At 34.0% G+C, this 9,341-nt stretch overlaps 1 long non-coding RNA gene across 1 annotated transcript in view; it reads right to left on the bottom strand.

Moving 5' to 3' along the window:
* Positions 1–1,443: 1,443 nt before the first annotated feature.
* The window catches only part of LOC126931256 (uncharacterized), a 34,028-nt gene continuing 26,130 nt past the window's right edge, over positions 1,444–9,341 (bottom strand). Inside the window, exon 3 of the long non-coding RNA XR_007717809.1 lies at positions 1,444–2,146. This is a non-coding gene — a long non-coding RNA (uncharacterized LOC126931256). The remainder of the gene's footprint in view (positions 2,147–9,341) is intronic.

Genomic DNA, 9,341 nt, shown 5'->3' with positions numbered 1-9,341 from the left:
AGGTGTAACTACTCCCTTCGTAACGCGAGGAAACATTTTAGTCACCTTATTCCTCCTAATAATTTAGCTTCAATTTTGAATGTGTTTCCAGTTTATGAATCACAAAAGGGTTATGAATAAAATAATCCTTGTGATGTCATTTTGCTTTCTGAGTAAGGAAATATTTGGGTCTGGAAACAGCAAAGCAAAATAATACCCAGTGTTAGGGAAGGCACGAAGAAGGCAAGTTGTGCTGTTCAAAAGTGGGCTGCTTTGGCTTTTTGCAAAATATAAATGTGTTCTTTTCTCTCTTGATTATTACTTTTTGCCATGGGTCTAAGCTTATTATTTTATTATAATTCACTAAACACCACTTCAATTGGTTTATATGTTCTATAAAGTACCCTATTAACTAGTACTCCAATTACAGGTATAAAACACAATCTGAATGTGACCTTAATGTAATTCAAGAATTGCATAATCATGTAATTAGAGTTCTGATTGGTTTTATTCTTATGTGAATGAAGCAGAAATGGTTTACTTGAAATAGCTGAGTTTTACATTCCCAAGTTAGGACTGCAGGGGGTGTCCTGAGGCTGGTGTGTGTACCCATCTCTTCACAGTTCAAATAAAACCAATCAGAACTCTAATTACATGATTATGCGATCCGCATCTCAAAGATGTAGGAAGCACAAGTCATTCCTGCAGCAAATATATTATTGCCTGTGTTTTATATCTCCATAATATGTGACAACTTATATTTGTTCTACATATGTATCTAAAATGGCGATTCAACAAATACTGTGGATAAAATAACCCAAAACACATCAAACTTATTTATATTACAGGTTGAACATTCCTAATCTGAAAATTCAAAATCTGAAATGCTCCGAAATCCAAAACTTTTTGTGCTGACGTGATGCCATAAGTGAAAAATTCCATGAAGACCTCATGTTATAGTCATGGTCAAAATTTCGCTTCATGCATAAACTTATTTAAAATATCACATAAAATTACTTCAGGCTATGTGTATGAGGTATATATGAAACATAAATAAATGTTGTGTTTTGATTTGGCTACCATCTCCAAGCTGTCTCATTATGTATGTATAAATATTTAAAATTCGCCAAAAAAAAAATCTGAAATCTGAAACACTTCTGGTCCCAAGCATTTCAGATAAGGCATATTCAACCTTTATATCAATATGCTAGATATTCTCTGGGTAGAGTCTCATGCTCCTTTGAAGTCACTTGAGATAGGTTCAAACCTCCAATTCCATGATCTGTGGAAACATAAGCCCTTTTTCCATTCAAGTGTTACATGAATGTATTGGGGCTTCTGTGGTTACCATTTCTCTACCCTTGAGCTCAGGTTTCTGCACATGCCGTGTTTCACCCTGCCCAACTTACCCCATTTGCAAGGCTTACAGGGAAATATCCTACAAGAAAACACTCATAACTAAAGTAGTTCCATAGAAGATTGATTGGGAAGGATATCATAATGAGGTGCTGGATTTGGGGGAGGTAAGGTTGAAGTAACAGAAATAACTAGAAAGGAGACAGTTGCTATTGGATGCTTCTTAAAAACCTCCTGTTACACACCATCGCTCTGGTTCTTCTGACTTTCTTGCTGTTCTGTCTTTGTCTTCATATATTGATCTCTCAGGAGCTGAACAAATCCCTTTCCTTGTCTCCTAGAGAAAAATTTACTCACAATTGTTTGTTTCTTGGTTTTTCCTGATCCTAATGTCTGCAGTACTTAACCTCTGCAGAAAGTAGCTTAGCACAGTAATTAACCAAAGACATTTTTTTTTTCCTTAGGTAAGTTCTTATTTTGTCGTATCCATATGACTTTTGTGAAGGAAATGTTCTTATGTGAATGAAGCAGAAATGGTTTACTTGAAATAGCTGAGTTTTACATTCCCAAGTTAGGACTGCAGGGGGTGTCCTGAGGCTGGTGTGTGTACCTATCTCTTCACAGTGATGGCCATATCAGTTGCCACATTCACTCTGTGATACAGCTACCTCTGCAAAAGTAGGGCAGCATTTTCACAGGGAAGGGCATCTTTCTCTCGTTTCAAAGGAACATATTTACTACTTACAACTTTATATGAAAAGTGGGTCTTTTCCTTTAGTTTAAGAAGTGACAAATATAACCTCCAAAAGCACTGAAAAAGAAAGAAAGGAGTGACAATTGTGTTACTGTTTTTTGCAGTATTAGCAAAACCCAACATTTTTTATATAATAAATTACTGAATTTTTAGTGCTGTACCTTCATAATAAAATTACATTTACTACACAATAATTTATAAATTGAAGTACATGTTATCAAGTCAGAAGATAGCTTCTTATCATATATTTCCAGAAATATTATCTGTGAAAGACCTTATTTCCAGAACAGGGCCATTAATCCAAAATATCTGAATAGTTGTCTTAGAAATGATTCACGAGTTACAAAAAAGAAACCAAAAGCAATTAAAAACATTTTATATCTTGGCAGGTGAACAGGGCCAAAATGGAACTGAAAAATTAAAATTAACCCAATGGTGGTTGAGATTTTGCTTTCCATTTCATCCTCAATCCATCCACTTTCTCTGAATACACCAGCTCACACACACATAACCATTTTTGAAAGATAATATAGAAATATTTATTTTTGCAAATAATATGAGCCGAGTCCACAAAATGCCAGACTTACCATAGGCCTTACATGCTTGTACTTTAGACATGTCTCCATATCTAAGAATTGTTTTACACTGTTGCTTAGCAACAATCTGGTCATTTAATTCAAAAGCTATTTCTAAACTACAAAGCCTTTTGTGTAAAAGAAATCAAATAATCTGATGTTTTGTGTGTATAGAAAAAATGCAGGCAAGGTCTTCTGTTTTTCATAAAGGGACTATAGTATTAAATCTGGAAAATAACACTCTGATGGAAATGTTTGTTATAATTTTTAAGTCTTTTTATTTAAAATATTGAAAATAATGAAGTCAAGTGTCCTTTGCTCTGCTTATTCAGTTGCTGGTTAATGTGACATCCAATTTATATCCTAAGTTAAATGTGTCTGGGAGCTAATCTTTTGAGGAAAGCTGGTTGAAAAGGTGGTCCTTTGAGTTTTGTTTCTTTTGTTTTGCCTAAAGAAGAAAAGATTAAGGAGATACTTAATATTTAAAACACATAAACATGTATTTAACCATTGTACTTATGCATCTATTATAGAAACTTGTTACATTCTACCTGGTATTAGAGTTTTCTACATATTTTTTCTCTCACACTATTGATTGTATTATTTATAATCAGGTATCCTTTCTTATTTCAGTTTTCTATAATCTATTATTATCTTGTATGAAACAGGCTCTTCATAAATATATATCAAGTTTAATATATTAATAATAGTTATAACAATAATAACAATGCCATTTTTGACCAGTTATCTATGTGCCATGCATTTCATTAATGATCTATTTTAATGGTAAGAACAATTATGGCTATTTTTTCTGTTTCTATGAAGGACAGAGAAGAAGGAAATCTTAAATTATAGCTACTGTAAAGGTTGGGAAACACTAAAATAGGTGACCAAGAACTTGCATTCTCCCATATTATGATAATAAGGTAAAGTTAAATGCTTATATTTTTGGATACTAATGGGTTTCAATAATTGTTTTTTACAAACTTAGATCTTAGGCCACATCAGGAATAATAATTTATATCATAGTGCAGTGGATATTTGTTGATTTGACCTGTGTCAAATTTTGTATCACTATTTTTGGTGTTTTCTTTTTAACCTAAGAAGTCTTCTCTCCATTCTCATTTTGTGTGGTTTCAGTGCGACAACCCCAGCCCCCAACTAGAGAAAGAGGAACATAAGCCAGGCCTTGTCTATGACAGTGGCCTTCCCTTTGGCTATGGCAATCAAGTTAGCACTGTATGGTACATGCCCCCACAAAGGAAACCATTGGTAGCTCTATTGTAACTGGGGAAAAAGGTGCGATCTTTTTATTGGGATTGCTAAGCTGGTTAAACTAAAGTCTAGGCTACTTTCTGTCACTATTTCTTCAGCAATGTCTTTCTGAAAATGAATCTAGGGCAGAAAAAACATTGCCAAGGCAAACGTCACAGAATAATTGTTGCAGTTTTGAAAGGAAAATAAAAACATGGGAAATAATTCACTATGCCTAAAGGAAAAAATTAAGCTAAAAACTGAGTCACACAAGAAACTGCTTTTCCTTTTGTTGCTAAGCAGATAGCTCCAGGTTAAAGGTTAAATCTCTCCACAGGTAACTACTTTATGTTTGCCATATCTTATGTAAAGTGCCAGTTTACTGAGGAAGAGAGGAATATATAATTGACTATTCCCCTGCCTTTTCCCTTTCTATTGCACTTGTGGATTACCATACACTCCCTCCTTCCCCTCCAGCCCACTTTTCCCCTTTAAATATTGAAGTTCTCAAATTCATCTTTGGAGGAAGTCACAGACCACAGACTGTTTCTGTGATTTTGTGTTCTTTTCTTCCAGGCATGTCTTTAACCTTGGCAAAATAAACTTCTAAATTGATTGAGTCACAGACCACAGACTGTTTCTGTGATTTTGTGTTCTTTTCTTCCAGGGATGTCTTTAACCTTGGCAAAATAAACTTCTAAATTGATTGATTCCTGTCTCAGATGCTTTTTGGTTTACACTGTCAATATTCACCAATAGATGTTAAAATCATTGAGTGAAAGTTTGAGGAGAAAAATGATATTAACATAGTCTCAAAGTGTCTTCCTGTAGTTATTTATAAATTACAAAGGGGAAAATGTTAATTTTACAATGGAAAAACCTGGTAGAGAAACCTTAACCAAGTAATCAAGGTTAATATTGACAGAAATAACATATATTGGCACTGTGTTCCCCCAATAATACGTACTTAGAGGGGAAAAATAATTACTTCTGTAATTTGTGCCAAAAGGAAAAAACCTCAATCTAATCATAAAGAAACATCAGACAAAGTCAAATTGAGGCACATCTACAGTATAATGGACCAGTACTTATAAAAAGTACCAAGATAATGAAAGGTGAGCAAAGACCATGGAATTGTCACAAATAGAAAGAAACTAAAAAGACACAACATTAAATGCAATGTGGCAGCTTTGATTGAATCTTAGAAAAGAAAAAAAAGACTTTTGGGGAAAAAAACTACCTGATGAAATTCAAATAAGATCTGTAGTTTAATAGTACTATAGTAACAATGTTAATTTCCTGGTTTTAAAATTACGGCTATTTAAATTTTTAACAGTAGAGAAAACTGAGGAAAGAATATATGTGAACTCTTTGTAATATATTCCTGATATGGTTTGGCTGTGTCCCCACCCAAATCTCACCTTGAATTGTAATAATCCCCACATGTCAAAGGTGGGGCCAGTTGGAGATAATTGAATCATGGGGGTAGATTCCCCCATACTGTTCTCCTGGTAATGAATAAATCTCATGAAATCTGATGGTTTTATAAATGGGAGTTCCCTTGCACACACTCTTTTCTCTGCCATCGTGTAAGACGTGACCTTGCTCCTCCTTTGTCTTCCAACTTGATTGTGAGGCCTCCTTAGACATCTGGACCTGTAAGTCCATTAAACCTCTTTTTCTTTATAAACCACCCAGTCTCGGGTATGTTCTTATTAGCAATGTGAGAACGGACTAATAATTCCCAACATCCCTGTAACTTCTAAATGTATTTTAAAATAAAAAGTTAAAGAAATCGAGTCAAGAGATTAACAAAAATAGACTCCTGGTAATTCTATCTACCTCTGTCCAGCCATATTTGAATAGAAACCTACCACTATACTTTTCAGGTACATGGGTCAAAAATTATTTAATCATTTTATTTGAGTTTCTTCTCATTTCTATGCAAAAGAGATATGACTAATATATATTTCTTTTTTCCTCTGTTGAATTTACTATGGCCTGTGTAGAAAATACCTCGTTACCAATGAGGTGCTTCACATAAGGGAATTTTCCAGATAATTCTATACTCAAGGCAATAATTTTTTCAGTTTAATAATCTTGCATGGAGCCTTTTCTATAATGTACTTTTCACTTTCCTGGCTTTGCTATGGAGTACACAGAAGATGATTTTTTATTCACTCGATGACTTTGAGTCATCACCCTGAACATAAATCATCTTGTGTAATAATAGCATGTGATGGCATCATGATCGATTGAGGTGTGGAAGTGTATGTTTCTATTCTACATTAATTGGCCTCTGCTAAGATTTTTTGTCTATATTCATAATTTTTGTGAATATTTCTCAACTTATATGGTTTTATACACATTTTTCTGCTCTTAAACTATATTTAGCAGTTCTTCTCCCTGTAGAACTTGCTGCTACATATCTGCCTTAGAAAACACAATATTAATAAAATCACATCTAAAATAATAGTTGTGCTCTGGATGAAGATCTCTCATGTAATCAAAGTTCCTGTATTTTGTGCTATTGATTTTGACTAAATAGATTGGTGGGTTTCCTTTTCTTCATACTAATAAGTGTGGACTATGATCTAGAAGGGTGAATTTGGTGACTATATGACCTTGGAATATGAGAGTATGGCTGTATTAGAAATTAAAGTTTGTAGCTTATATTATTGTTAACATTTTTTTAGCATTTGTTTTCTCAATAAGTCATCAGTATCCTGTTCACTATGATACCTTTTCCAAAATGACCTATGAAAAATGAACATCACATATAACAAGAACTAAAAGTAATTCCCTTGGGCAGATTAAATGTTTCTCCATGTGCCAGGGCCTGTGATTACTTTGATTACTTCTTCCTGCTTACAGAACTATTCATGATATGTCTGTTATGACAGGTCTTTTGTCCTTGCTGATGTGAATTTAGAGGCTTCTCTTTTTCTTTCTTTTTGTATAAATTTGTCCATTCCCTACAGCCAACTTAAATGCCTATCCCTTTTTATCTCGATCTCCTTCGAAATTTGTCCCTTGCACATGTACTGAACTTGTAATTAATCTGAGCTGATTGCACTTTTCTTCACTGCCCATATGCATCTATTATTATCCATTCTTCTTTTTTTTCCTTCCTTCAAGTCAGCACCAGCTATACTGTGCTGTCATTTCCTTGGCTTGGAATCAATTCTCTTTTGCTGCCAAGTGCCATAGATCCTATAAAGTGCTTCTGTTGCAGTAGTAATTTTGTTACCTAATATAAATGAACAGCAAAGCTTCAGAGCCGTTACTATAAATAGCATAGAGCTTCTCAAAAGTCTCCCACTGATTGTTCATCAGACTGATTTAATCTCTACTAATAGTTTTAATTCATAAATTGGCATTTTAGCAATTCATTCTGGATTTTTTCCCACCACAGTGCACATTAATTTTTCATATTGTATGTAGAGAAATAGTTCTTCATTGTTTGTTTGTTCATTTTCAAATATTTATATGTAAATATGTCTAATCTCAAAGAGAAGAAAAAAGGAATTACAAAGAAAATCCAGGATTTCCGATTATTTCTTATCCTTGTGAATTATTTGCCCCTCAACCTTTTGAACAGAGTATAATTTGGAGTACCTCCTTTGGTACATTTTGTCAATTAGGATCATCAGTTGGTAAGCAAATATAGGGACCATTGACTATGCTTAGGGTGTGGTGTTTAGTAAAAGGGAAATGATGCACTGATGTAATGGAGACAGTCCTGGGCTGGGAGCCAGAGAGGTGAGTTTTAGTTCCAACTATGCTAATATATTTATGTATACTCTTGTGAGTTTACTGTGGCCTGTCTAGAAAATCCTATCTTCCGAACATGGCAAGGTATGTATGACTATGTGAACTTAAGTTGCTTTCATCTCTAATAGTTTATGAGTCTAGAATACTGTGTTCCTTTAGAAATTCACAATTTGAGATGGAGACTGATGAGTTCTGTTGTCTGCAATTCCTATGAGAATTTGAAGTAAAAGAACCATGTCTTATCCTGTGTATGGTTTCAACTTCAAGCATAGTCTGAAACAGGTTCCAGTTCCTTCCCTCTAACATGCAAATGACAGATGGCATTCATATTCAAGACAAATGCTCATAAGTCTACATGATATTATGAACTGTTCCACGATGATAACTTTCACCTTTTTTTCTGTCATATTAAAATCCAATGATACTATTGAGTCTGCTTTTAAAAATGTATTAAAACATCTTTTTCAGATATTATTAAAACACAATATGTCTTTCACATATTTAAACTGTAAAATTTAGTAAGTGTTGACATATGTATATTGCTAAAGAATTATCACCACAATCAGGATAATGAACACATCTATCAACTCTAATTATTTCTCTGTGCTTCTTTATAATCTGTCTCATCTGCTTCTCCATCATCTTTCTTCATCAATAAGCAAATACTGATCTTGCTTCTCCCATTAGAGATTATTTTGTATCTTCTAGAAATTTAAACAAATTGAAACAGTAAACAAGAAGATATTAACACTATAGCGGGGGTTGGTCTGGCTTTTGAAGCTGCATAATTGTTTTTATATTCATCCGCCTTTTGTGAGTTCATAACTTTTTAAGAAAATAGACTTTGTTTTTATAGCGGTTTCAGGTTCACAGCAGTATTCAGCAGAAGTTACAACAATGTTCCATATCCCCATCTTCCCTGACACATACATAGCCTCGCCTATTATTAAGATCACCCATCAGACTGGTACACTTATTACAACTGGTGAACCTACATTGACAAGTCATTATTACCCTAGGTGCATAGTCTACTCTAAAGCTCGCTCTTGGTGTTATATATTTTATGGCTATGGATCAATTTATGTTGACATGTATTCATTATTATGATACAGAGTAGTTTCATTGCCCTGAAAACCCTCTCTGCTCTATGTATCCTTCCCTTCCCACTAACTCCTGGTAACTGATGTTCTTTTTACTGTGTCCATAGTTTGCCTTCTATAGAATGTCATCTAGACAGAATCAGACAGTATATAATCTTTCCATATTGGCTTCTTTCACTTAGTAATAGCGACTTAAATTTATGCCATGTCTTTTCATGGCTTGGTATTTTATTTCTTTTTAGCACTAAATAATATACCATTGTCTAGATGTAACATTTTGTTTATCAATTTACCTACTGAAGGACATTTTGTTTGCTTCCAGGTTTTGGCAACTATGAATAAAGCAGCTATAAATAGTTGTGTGTAGATTTTTGTGTGAATAGGTTTTCAACTCTTTTGGGTAAATACCAAAGAGTGGTTGCTGGATGGTTTGGTAAAAGTATGTTTAGTTTTGTAAGAAAAAACCAAACCATCTTCCAAAGTGTATTTTGGAACCATTTTGCTTTCCCACCAGAAGTAAACGAGAGTTATGACGGTTCCACATCCTCA

Source organism: Macaca thibetana, chromosome 11 (assembly GCF_024542745.1).
Source record: "Macaca thibetana thibetana isolate TM-01 chromosome 11, ASM2454274v1, whole genome shotgun sequence".
Taxonomy (NCBI): domain Eukaryota; kingdom Metazoa; phylum Chordata; class Mammalia; order Primates; family Cercopithecidae; genus Macaca; species Macaca thibetana.
This window is presented reverse-complemented; position numbering and strand designations above follow the sequence as displayed.